The sequence below is a fragment of the Triticum aestivum genome, chromosome 2B (genome assembly GCF_018294505.1).
Source record: "Triticum aestivum cultivar Chinese Spring chromosome 2B, IWGSC CS RefSeq v2.1, whole genome shotgun sequence".
Lineage (NCBI taxonomy): Eukaryota > Viridiplantae > Streptophyta > Magnoliopsida > Poales > Poaceae > Triticum > Triticum aestivum.
The window spans coordinates 456,753,986-456,767,697 of NC_057798.1; positions in this window are offsets into that span (position 1 = coordinate 456,753,986).

Here is a 13,712-nt window from a genome sequence, read left to right on the forward strand (position 1 = left end):
TGCAACCAAACCGGGTTTTCATTTATCTTATCTCTCAAATCAATGAATCAACCAAGCTTGGCTTTGTTAATTTTCCATGGTGTCTCCACCTTCCTCATGAATAAGCCAATCATCCAATGCTTCTCCAATGTACCTAAAACACATTAAGGTACAATTTGGTCCCCAAACTTATTGGGTCCGAAGTAGTTAGTCCAACCATAATACATAGGGAAACTCCATATTAAATATGTGCAAAAGGATATGAACTTTGAAGTTCATGCACACTTTTAATCATTAATGATTTGATGGAGTTTACCCTATAGAGAGGGTCAAGAAGAGCAATCAAGGCATGAAAAAGTATATAAATAAATATGCATGCACATGCCTACCAAGATCCAAAGAGATACAATTTGGACAAAAGAACACTTAAACGAAGAATACTCCAAAAAATAACATAAAGCATTCAAGTTGTCCAAATTATATCAAAGTGACAAGTCCACACAAGACCGCAAGAAAAGTACAACATATTAACTAAGCAAAAACCAAAGAGCATAGGATATACATTACACACATGCTCAAAGGCTTATCTCACTCAAGTAGATAACGGAGTACAAGCAGTGAGATAAGGCAAGTTGAAGCACAAGCCGAGAAGAAGATGATCATAATATTCTACCACAAGAAGAAATACCAATTGGTATTTGGAATTAACACTCGGTGGTAGAATCCGAAGAAGCACAAGATCTGATCAACAACCATCCCGTGCGCACGGGGGTCAAAAGACCCCGTGCACACAGGGTACCCAGAGAGTTACGCAACACCACGTGCGCACGGGGGTTAAAAGTTCCCGTGCGCACGGGGTATCCAGAACTTTTCTGGTGCAACTTTCTGGATACCACGGCAAGCACACAACAAAGGCAAATAACCACCTACAAGAGATAATTAATGGATACTCTGAGAATCTGAATATCAAATGAGCTTGACATACCACATAGTGACTAGATAATATTGAGTATCAATACTATGTGGTATTTCTCATATTCACATTTTGAGTTTGTGATGCGCACAAAACATAACACTCCCCCATAATGTGATGATCCACTAATATCTCGCAAGAGCCAAACAACATACAAATAAGTCTCAAGACAACAAGCAACACTATATGATGTGCAATGCAACCTACACATGCTAGATAACACAAATCAAGCATACTAGGAAGTACAACATATAAATGCACATGCTAGATACAAAACCTAAGCATGCAGGGGGCGAGTAACTTTCAATGTAAGCAATACAAATACAAGTTACCACAAGGAGGAACACTGGATAGATAATATGAAGATAATCCACATGACTTGGCTCGAACAAATAAATGGTGAATATTCTTTTCTTCATGAACTAGCCAAATCTCCAATGTCCTCCACACACATATTGATCAAGGTTGAGCTTGATGGTCCCCAACCAAGTTGGGTCCTAAGAAGTTAGACACAATAGGCTTGGAAACCCAAATGGCCTTTTCCATTTCCAAACCACTTTGGGCGCCAACAAACTTGGCAAACAAATTGCCAACAACATCCTTCCTAAGCAAATAATGATAATTGAGAGGAGGCTTAGGGATGTTACCGTTGGGACAAGATGAAGATATGTGTCCCTTCTCACGACAAATATAGCAACATGTGCTCCCCCTTCTCTTCTTCTTTACTTTCTCAATTTGGGAAGCATTTCCTTGGTTCATTATTGGTAGTGGCCTTTCTTCAGCTTGAGGTTGACCTTGAGATTGAACTTGAGGTTGACCTTGAGATTGAACTTGAGGCCGCTTCCCTTGTTGCTTCACATTTGAAGCCTTCTTCTTCAATGGACAAGATCTCACATGGTGTCCAACATTCTTGCACTTGAAGCATGTGATGTTGGTCGGATTCTTGACTTGGTCTTGTTCCTTATTCCTTTTCTCGGACTTATTGTTGTTGGAGATGAAACCAAGTCCACCCTTGTCATGAGGGGATTTTTGACCACTCAAAATATTGTTGAGAGTGGAATTTACTTCATGACACATTTCCAAGTTTTTCTTCAAAATAGTGACTTGAGCCTTGAGCTCTTTGTTTTCCTCTACAAGGTTAGTATCAACAAAAGTACTAGAGGAAGTAGAAACTTCATTATTAGAGCAACAAGGCAATGAGAGCAATTCATCACAAGAATCAGCTATAATATGTCTAGATGAATTACTAGGACTAGCACATGTCAATAAATCATTTTGAGTAAATATAGTGCTAATGTCCACATGAGGCTCACGAGATGTTACCTTAGTCACAATAGCCTCATGAGCTAACTTTAGCCTTTCATGGGAGATTAGAAGGTCCTCATGAGAGCCCGAGAGCTTTTCATGACTTTCTTCTAATTTCCCATAATTGCTAGTTAGAAAAACAAGTTGAGCCCTTAGCTCAACATTCTCCTTCAAGATAGATGCTTCACAAGGAGTAGAGTTAGTAGCACAAGCATCATTGACAATATGAGAGGAGCTAGAAGAAACTAGAGACTTCACATAAGTAGCTTGAAGCTCCTCATAAGACTTAGTGAGTTTGGTGAGCTCTACATTGACATTCTTGTAGACAAGGTCAAGGTGCTCAAAATCCTCTTTAAGTTGATCATGAGCAACTTCAATCTCTTCTTTAGAAGATTCTAAGTCTCTAAGAGTTTCAAGAGCATCAAGAAGTTTACTATCAAGTTTTTCATTTTGTTCTTGCTCTTCGTGAAGTAAATCATTACACTTTCCAAAATGAGTAATAAGATCTTTAAATATCTCATAACTGTTCTTATTTACCCCACGAAGAGAATTGCCAATTTCATATATTTCTTGACTCATATACCTATCACATTCATCATTACTCTCATCAATATCATTACAAAGAGTAGATGATACCTCAGTATTACCTGTTGCCATGAGGCACATGTGAATATCGGAGGTTGATGATGATTCTTTTGGAGAGGGAGTTTCTTTATCATCAAGAGTAGGATATCCATGTCCATCCTCTTGACACTCATAGCATTTTCTCTCCAACAAGGTGATGTACTTCTTTGCTCCTCTAGCAATTTCCTTATTAATGATGTGTGCACTATTTTCTCTTGTTTCCTCTACATGGTTAGTCAAACAACAACTAGAGGAAATCGAAGCACATAGATCATGGAAACAATGAGTATCAAGCATATCATCACAAAAGGTATTCAAGGAATCTCCAAATGATATGCATGGACTATCGACACAAGAAAGTAAGTCATTTTTTCTAGATATGCTCAAGTCCATAGAATCTACAGCACTAGCATGTATACATGAAAGATAATCAATGTTTAGCACAACATCATCATCACAAATAATATTTCCACTCACCATGTCATTACCTTGGGACATGCCATATGATGGTGAGGTGGAAGAAGTAGAAATGTCCAAGCACATGGATGAAGAAGCAATATGGAGTTCTTCATGATTTGAAGATGTGGAGAACTCCTCAATTGACTCCTCCGACATATGATGAATATCAACAAGATTGGACCCACCATATATTTCTTCAAGTTTGGTCCACATAACGTGAGCTGTCACACAAGTCATGATTGACTCAAACACTTCGAGGGATATAGACCGGATTATGGCATTCTTAGCACCATACCCACAAAACATATCTTCATTTTCCTCATTAGTTGGAAAAAGGTCATCCTTCCACGGAGAAGCCCCTACAAGAACAATTCGCACAAAATTTGGACCCATGGTCCGGAAATGACAAAGCATGCGAATTTTCCACAAGTGATAGTTTGTGCCACTAAAACAAAAGGTGTCATCGTGCACTATACCATCGACATCTTTACTCTCTAGGCGGTGAAGCCTACCAAGGAGAGACCAAAGCTCTGATACCAATTGAAATGATCTAGATGACGACTAAAGGGGAGGTGAATAGGAGTTTTAAAACTTTTACGGATTTGGCTTTATCCTAATGCGGAATTAAACTAACGGATACTTTTCAATCACAAATCCTAAATATGCTAGGCTCAACTAAGTGCACCAACAACCTATGCTAAACAAGATAGGCAATTAAGCAAACTAGCAAGCACAAACTATATCACAAGATATGGAAATGAAGGAACAACTAAGCAATTCAACTATCACAAGATATATCAATATGGGCAAGTATGAATTGCGGAAAGTAAAGGGTGTGGGTATGAGATAACCACAAGTGAGTCGGGGACGTGGATTTATCCCAAAGTTCACACTCGTTAGAGTGCTAATCTCCGTTAGAGCGGTGCCGTAGCCAAAGCTCCGGGGCGTCACCAAGTGACTCACCGTATTCTCCCTTTCGAGTCACCCCCAACGAATGAGCCTCGATTCACTCGGGGTTGGTCTTGAAGGAGACCACCACACATTTACAAACCTCTCCGGAGCACACCACAACCACGGAAGCTTCCGGAGGAACTTGACCACCTAGGCCACTTGAACACCCTTCCTCGGAGCACACCACAAAAGGAAGCTTCCGGGGGAACCTTGGCCACATAGGCCTCTTCACAATCTTCTCAATATATCACCAAACCGTCTAGGAGGTGAAGCCTCCAAGAGTAATAAACTCACGGGCTCTCACATGAACAAATCGATGCGGGGATCTCAAACCAATGCAACAAATAAATGCAAGGTCAAGCAACAAATGCTCAACACACTCTCTCAATCTCACAAGATGCAACTCAAGAAAGTGGGAGATTGAAGAGAGGGGATGCAATGGAGGAAATCAACAAATGACTCCAAGATCCATCCACAAACCCCCCTTCACTTAGAAGGGAGATAGGGGTTTGGGAGAGGTGGTAAGAGGCTCAAAATGATGTTTAGAATGTGAATGAACAACCCCCAAACCGGTGGGGAGGAAGGTCTCTTTTATAGCCAACTTCCAAAACTAGTCGTTGGGGCTCCAACGGACACTTCCTGGACACCCCGTGCCCATGGGGGTTTAGACCCCATGCCCACGGGGTCCCGTGCGCACGGTACAAGCCCGTGTGCACGGGGCCCCGTGCCCACGCAGGTCAAAAACCCCGTGTCCACGGGGTACCCAGAACAGCATGCAGCAGCCCACTAAAACAGTGATAACTTTGGCATACGGAGTCCGAATTCGATGATCTTGGGCTCATTTTGAAGCTATGGAAAAGCCCAAGGTCCTCACATAGAGAACCACCCAAGATCAACAGTAAATAATGATGCAAGTAATGTAAAGGTTTGAGCTCTCTATATACGACATGATCAAGCTACTTGCCCGGGAGTCCCTCTTGATAGTACGACTATCAAACCTATAATCCGGTCTCCCTCCAAGCACCATGAGACCGGCAAAACTAGGAAAACCTAGCTAAGGTATACCTTTGCCTTGCATATTCAACTTGAGCTTGGTGATGACTCCAATGCTTGTCTCAAGTTGGAATCCCTTTCTTGTCCACAACCACTTGGTGAAGATGCTTGAATTGATTCCTCATATTGCAATGAGGGAAGCCTTAACTTAAGCCCATCTTCACATGAGCATTATCATGATGTGGACCGCAAGCTTCAAAGCATATAACCTCCGGCTTCTCATCTTGCACTTGGAATCCTCGAACCCGATGACCATCACCACTTGATGTCATCCACACATAGGCTACTTGAGATCTTTCCTTTTGATGCAAGCCCATGAGAAACACCTAACCCACGTAGACATACCAAACACATAGCATGGGTTAGGTAACAAAGCACAATTCACAATTACTTACCATACCACTAGATCACTTGATCTCACGTGGTACAATGTTTGTGCTTTGAGAGTTGACCACTTAGATATAATCTTTGAGCTTCATCTTGGTCAACCAATATCTTTACTCGAAGCTCCATCTTGGTTTCTTGAAAGCCACAATGAACTCTTCATTTCCCTTCATTGCTTCAAGACTATATCACCAAAGACTCTTCCATGACCATATCAAGTGCCACTATGAATATCATCTTGGTCACCACTTGCCCTTCTAAAAACTCCATCACAATCTCTTGAGAGGCATAATGAATTCGTCACTCTAGTTGCTTGCTTCAAGACTTGATCAACCGAAACCCAACACATGATCTCACCATGATCTTGTCTTGAGACCATAACTTGAATTCTTCTCTTTGATTACTCTCTCAAGCCTTGATCCTCAGAAGCCCAAATATATCAATCTTTGAGATCCTCCAATGCACTCCATCATGAACATAATTAGATTAGGCATTGAAACCAATCTTGATGGCTTCAATAGAAGTACCCGAAGACCAACTTGAAACCTCACTAGATATGGGATCTCGAGAGCCAACACCTAGGCCAAGTAAGCACGGGGTATCCAGAGAGTTGACACTCGACCCCGTGCGCACGGTACAAGCCCGTGTGCACGGGGTATCCAGAGAAGGATACCATGAGGACTTCTTCGGATGCTTTGATGGCAGACTTCAAGAAACAGCCCAATGCACTTCAAGCATCACTATGGAACATATCTTCATATAAGATTCAATGCACTTGATGCTCCATAGGAATTGTCATTTAGTACCAAAGCATAGGGCAAATATATCTTCATATATATGGACTTCATCCTTGATTCTGTCCAATATCCTTGAGGCACTATCTTCATATATATATATATATATATATATATGGACTTCATCCTTGATTCCGTCCAATATCCTTGAGGCACTATCTTCATATATATGGACTTCATCCTTGATTTCGTCCAATATCCTTGAGGCACTATCTATGGACAAAACCTTCAAATATATCTCACTGAAAACATTAGTCCATAGAGATTGTCATTTAATTACCAAAACCACACTTAGGGTCTACATGACCTTTCAAAGGATTTAGGAGTGGCTGATGTCATTCTAAACATCAAGTTGTTGAGAGATGATGATGGTGGGATTACATTGCTTCAGTCTCACTATGTGGAAAGGATCTTGAGTCGCTTTTGCTATAGTGACTGCAAACCCTCTCCAACACCATATGATGCTAGTGTGTTGCTTCGAAAGAATCGAAGAATTGTTAGAGACCAGTTGAAATATTCTCAAGTTATTGGCTCGCTTATGTACTTAGCCAGTGCTACAAGACCTGACATTTCTTTTCTGTTAGCAAACTGAGCCGGTTTGTCTCAAAACCAGGAGATGTGCATTGGAAAGCTCTAGAGAGAGTTTTGCGTTATTTGAAAGGCACTGCGAATTATGGAATTCACTACACTGGAGACCCAAAGGTGCTTGAAGGGTATAGTGACTCAAACTGGATCTCAGATGCTGATGAGATAAAGGCCACGAGCGGATATGTATTCACTCATGGAGGTGGCACTGTTTCTTGGAAGTCTTGCAAGCAGACCATCTTAACGAGGTCAACAATGGAAGCAGAACTTACAGCACTAGATACAGCTACGGTCGAAGCAGATTGGCTTTGCCGGCTCTTGAATGACTTGTCGGTTGTTGAGAAACCTGTACCGGGTATCCTTATGAACTGCGACAATCAAACTGTGATCATGAAAGTGAACAGCTCAAAGGATAACATGAAGTCATCAAGACACGTTCAGAGAAGGTTAAAGTCTGTCAGGAAAATGAGAAACTCCAGAGTTATTGCATTAGATTATATCCAAACATCTAAAAATCTGGCAGGTCCTTTCACTAAGGGTCTATCATGCAATATGATAGATAATGCATCGAGGGAGATGGGTATGAGACCCTCAATATGAGTTGTTCACAGTGGTAACCTATTCTTTGTGATTGGAGATCCCGTGAATTAGATGTGGAAGACAAGCTGTTGGTCAACTGGGAGGAGAGTACCCTTACTATTAAAAATACCACTCCATGAAGATACAATACTCTCCTAATCTGCATGGCAGGTTGATGTATATCTTAATGTGTTCTAAGAGGCTCATTGAAGCAGAGATGTTGTCCTGCAGAACATCTTTTGAAGAACGCACCTATATGAGTCTAATTGTTAAACATCGCAATCTATGAGAGTAGGGTTCTCTCTAGTAAACTCATAAAAGGTCTCGGAGTATGATGCATAAGCTCCACCCGCGGGGAAGACCCACGGTAGCCACGTATCGGTCAAGGCTTTATGTGAAGCTAGATTTGCAGAAAACTTGCAATTCAAGGATCAGTCCACTGTCCAAGTTGCTTACTAGTGTAGCATAGAGTTTTAGGTGGAAGACTGGAAGTTCAACTTAACAGTCTCCACTGTAGTACCGGTATATAAAACAGTGTTTTGGAATCAAAGGCAATTTTTGTGTGCCTCTGAGATCTGGTGGGGGATTGCTGGAATTTTTGTCTATTTGGGCCTAGCCCAATAGCTGTTTCAGAAATTCCTAATAAATCCTATAGGCCCACGCAGTCCATTTGTGCAAGGCAAGGGATACTACTAAAGTTTAGTCCCACATTGCTAGTTTAGTGGGAGTTGGACCTCCTTATAAGGGAGGTTCTTTCCCCACTTGTACGAGCATGAGAACAAGAGGGATATCCACGCGCGCTCCTCCTCCGTCGCCCGCCTCGCCACGCCACGCCTTGTCACGACGCGCCGCGCCGCGGGTTGCAGGAATGAGCCGAACCGATGTCTAATTTTTGCCACGCACTATGGGTATACGAAAGGTCACTTGGGAGCTGAAAAGTTTTTGCGGTAGTGAATAATGAATACGAACGGCGTACCTCTTCGCGTGTTGCCTGTTCACTTCGTCTCCCTTCGTTGCTTCACCTCCCATCGCAGCTTGTTCGCGTCCCTCTCCTGTGCCTATATAAGAGAGGTCGCTCCTCTCCAGAGAGACACATCAGAAGGTCCTCTTCCTCTTGCCATACAGTTCCTGAGCACTGCGCTGCTGCTACAATCTTCCCCATTCCGGCTTGCGGCATGCACCGCAGGTCGAGATAGTAGGCCTCCAAAACCGCACCTTTTGAGTCCTGTACGGGAGAAGGGTGGTAAGGTTTTTGGGGAGCGCTCTGCGCGACTACTGACTTCTTCGTTACGGACGCCCCGGACTCCGACGACTTCTTCCACGACGACGACTACTTCCCCGACGTCGACAACCTCCTCGGCGACATAGAGGACACCGACCCCAAGTCCAGTGCCTCTGCTCCTGCTGCTGTCATGTACGTGTTTCTCCCCTTTCTATTGGAGGTTCTGCTACAGTTCCTTGTTCTAGTATTTGCCCTAGATATGTTAGACTCACTCTATTTCATATAAGCAACCTGCTATACTGTCTGCTTTAGATATGTTAGTTACGGTTCATATATGAACATGTTGTTTACCTTCTCTTTGTCAAATCGCATGGCTTATTTTATCACTGCTATACTAGCCATGCTTTATCTAGTATTTCTGTTAATAAAATCATTCGATAAATTGCTCATATTTCCAACATTTCTGTGCAATTGTTGGTATTTGTTGTGTATCGCAGGACATAGACTTTACAGCACGCGAGTGTGGGGCACACAACCCCCTTTTTCTTTGGCTTCCGATTTTTAAACTTTCATATCTTCTGTATCAAAAGTCCAAAATAACTTTTATTTTCATATCCGTGTTTATGATGATGAGGGCTTTCATATGAGATGCATTTTGATGAGTTTTTTAAAATTTTGCTAAGTTTCAACTTCTGAAACTTAATACAAGCAACCAACAAAATGGTGTGTTCCAGATCCTACGACCAACAAAAATGTTTCAACTACTGAAACTTGGTACGAGCGACCGACAAAAGCGTTAGATTCAGAACCTGTGGCCGACAAAGACACAAGTTTCAGAATCTGCGACCGACAAAAATAGTAAGTTCCAGAACCTGCTATTGACAAAGACGTAAGTCTCAAAAACTGAAACTTAAAATTTACTGTGTCCACGTGCGGGATCCAAGCACTTTGCAGATGCAAGGCAATTGGGCGTATGGGCAAGTGCATCCTCCCGCACATGCGTGTCCCTTAAAATTTCTATGTATCTTATCTATATAAAGGTGTATATGCTTATAGTGTTTGTATCCTCTTGTCTCTTGAGTCTTTTTTTGCGGGGTTGTATCCTCTTGAGTCTTGACATACTGTTTATAGTGTTTGCATCCTCTTGAGTCCTGTTATACTTTATTTTAAGTGAATAAAATTTACCCTTTATCGAAAGGAAAACCGAAAATGATTCTTCGCAAAAAATAAATAAATAAATAAAGCTAGCACCGCAGTACGCGAGTGCTTTCTTTCAAGGAAAAACAGTCCACCTATATTTGGCATCTTTAGCTGCTATTAGTAGTATCGTTTGTCTAAGCCAACTTGTCGGGTCAATTTCTTGTCCCATCGTGCAGCTCCCTATGATCCTGTCTCTCGATTTGGTCTTGCACGGGCCGGCTCTAAATTCCAGTCGATCACTGTCTTTACACGAGGATTAAAAATGCTCGAATCGAAGGTGGCGATCCATGGTAATCCCGAACCCTAGGGCGATTCTGCTACGAGCCTACGACGAAAACAAGCAAGGAGTCGGTCAACCTTGCATGCGCAGAGAAACGCCACTCTCAAAAAACTGTTTGCAAAGAACAAACTGATGCCATGCCAGGCAAGGAACTTCTGCTCCCCATCGCTCGTCATAATAACTCAGCACCAACAAACTACCTACCCTTCTTCAATCTTCACTCCCTGCGCAGATACTACCGCAGTACACACCATACAGTAGTTTGAGTTATTGGCCAAGTTTTGTTTACTCGATGTACAATGTCAAAAGGACACAAGCATAAACTTGAACAGGGATGGCACCTTCCGGCAATTGAGATGAGCACTGAAAGGAAACAAGGAGATTGCATCCAGGCACAACCAAAAAAACTGGAAGAAAGCTGTAAAGCAACAAAATAGAAAAGAGAGTGGATGCTGTTTAGCCATTTCTGTCGGTTTATGATCGCCAGAGCCTTTCTTATCGTTTTGCCAGTGGAACGTAACAGTTCGTCAGGCCCTGAAAAGAGCAAGCAGGGCCCTTTTAAGTGCGAGCACTCCGGATCAGCCCTAGTACGATCCACTTTTCTGTGGAACCAGCTTACATCCTTTTTTATCCATTTTGATGACAAGTAATTTCGGACGGAAAGAGTATATTCCAAGCCTTTTTCTCTTGTGCTAGCGAACAGGGAAGCCTCTCAGCTCTGCGGGGAGACATCTCATCTGACACATTGCGAGCATTCAGGTTCAGGGCCCTTGAGCTTAAAAGAAAAAAAGGTTCAGGGCCTTTGGCTCTGTTTATATGCCATTTTTTTTAAAACGCAGTACAGACGCGCCGTAGGCATCTCATCATCGACGGGAATGTCTTCTCCCACTGAATGCGCATCGCGGAAAATCCTGAAATAGTCCAGGAACAAATGCGAGCATCAGGACTTGAACCCTGGTGGACTAGGGATACCACAGTCCCTCTAACCATCCAACCATAGGTTGGTTCGCCATATGTCATTTTTTTGGGTTGCTTTCCAAGGTTGCGACAAGAGAAGAGTACAAACAAATTTGCTAACCCATCTCTAGAGCAACTACAGTCATCATATGACCCGATCATCATAATAATCGTTAAATATTACGGTTTTGATAAAAAATAATGCTATACTAGAGTTTTCATATGGCTTCCGGCCGATGTAATTTATAGAGCTCGCTCGATAAATGACTTCGCAGCCTCCATATATGAAAGTCGGGGAGGGCCCATATGGAGCTCACTCCAAACCCAACGGTCAGCATGGGAGGGAAATTTTAGCTTTCTTCCATCTCATGTCGTCGATATGATTTGAAGCAACCCAGCCTCCCACGCACCACCAGCGACGGGCACCCGGCCATTAATGCCATGCCCCAACACTCGGATTCCTGTGATAGCTTGTCGGATAGTCTCCATTGTCCAACACACACATAATCTCCTAGCTTGCGTGTGAGCAGGCTGGGAGGAGTCCCGTCAGCAGGTGAGAGGAATGTGAGCATGGCTGCATTTCTCACTGGAAAGTGTGCCCTTTGATGATCGTTTGTTGTCCCTCCTCAATTGCCTTCTTAATGGCAGCTCCAGCGGCTCTGACCCGCCTTCGTGCCACTTCTTCCTCTTCAAAACATGTTTCAGAAATTGTCCTCGGATGCCCTGGATCCCTTCTGGGAGCAGTTTGAAGTCGCCCTTGACGTGCTTGCGAGGGATGAGCCGAAAGGGAGCGGCGGAATTGGGACCACATGATCGCTCCCGCCATTGCCATTGTCGTGGAAGAATGGCTGGCCTGGGACGATTGCCCCGAGGCCATCTTTCGGGGAATCGAGGTCCGCAATGTCGCCGCCACCATAGAAGCATGGTAGCCTTGAAGCACGGTCGCCGAGGCGGTTTTTGTGGGCATCAATGTCCGCATTGCCGCATTCCCACTTGACCACACCCCCGTTCGCCGTGGCCGTGCCATGAAAGTGGTGGTCATCGTGTTCATTTTCTTGTTTGATCGAGGAGAAACTATATTTTTTTTGCGGAAAAAATTCCAATATATTCATCTTCAATCGTGGCAGTACAATGAACATCGGAAATAATAAAAATTACATCCAGATTCGTAGACCATTTGGCCATGACTACAAGCACTGAAGTGGCCACCTTCATCGCTCCTCCATTGCCGGGGTAGGGCACAACTTGTTGTAGTAGACAATCGGGAAGTCGCGGTGCTAAGACCTCATAGGACCAGCGAACCAGAACAGCAACCGCCGCCAACAAAGAATAACGTAGATCAGAAGGATCCAACCCAAAGACACACGAATCTAGACGAACAACGACGAGATCCGAGCAAATCCACCAAAGATAGATCCGCCGGAAACACCCCTCCATACGCCCACCAATGATGCTAGACGCACCGCTGGAACGGGGGCTAGCCGGGGAGTATAAGATACACGACGCATTTTGGGCCTAGGTTCTTTTGATGTTGTTGTAGATTACGATAACTCTTCTTTCCAAACAATCTTGTACTCCCTCCGTTCGGAAATACTCGTCTAAGAAATAAATGTATCTAGATGTAATTTAGTTATAGATACATTTTTTTTGTGACAAGTAATTCCGAACGGAAGGAGTATCTGTTATAGTGCTTGGCTAATTATAATCAGTACACTTATTACTTAATTCTGTGGCTTTTCTTACACTAATTTTTCTTACCGGTCTAGTGATCCTGTCCGTCCATGGCGAGATCCAACGACCCGAGGCACGCTCGCAGCTTATCCACGTGCACCTGCCACTTGGGCACGAACTTACGAAACACTGGCTCCACCCTGTAATTAAAAACCGTGGCCCGAACAGACGACAGGGCTTTCCTCCTCAAAAGCTCCGACGGCGGCGAGAGCTCGATTAAGCAATCAAACAAAGATGGCAGAGCGTCTGATCTTGAGAATGATGACACACTCGCGCGCGTGGAGATTAACTAACGATAAAAGAGCTGCTCCCCGAGAAAACCACTTGGTTATCTGCGATGATGCATGCAGGCAGGAGTCAGGGCAAGCGCAGCAAGGAGCATACACTAGTTAAATAATCCCGCGGGAAGAGAATTTTTTTCGTGTGCTACTGTAATAAGTCGTTCGAAATTTGTCACAGAGATTGCCTTTGCCCTGGGATCTCTCCTCAGTTCCCGGCCCATTTCAAGCTCCAGAGAGAATTACTGCATGGATCACATGCTTGCGCTTCAGCCTCCAGCGCTATTTACTTCGGATGAACGCCTGCCTGCCTGGTCGCAAAGTCTTTCCCATGCCATTCCTCGCAGAAAACCACAAG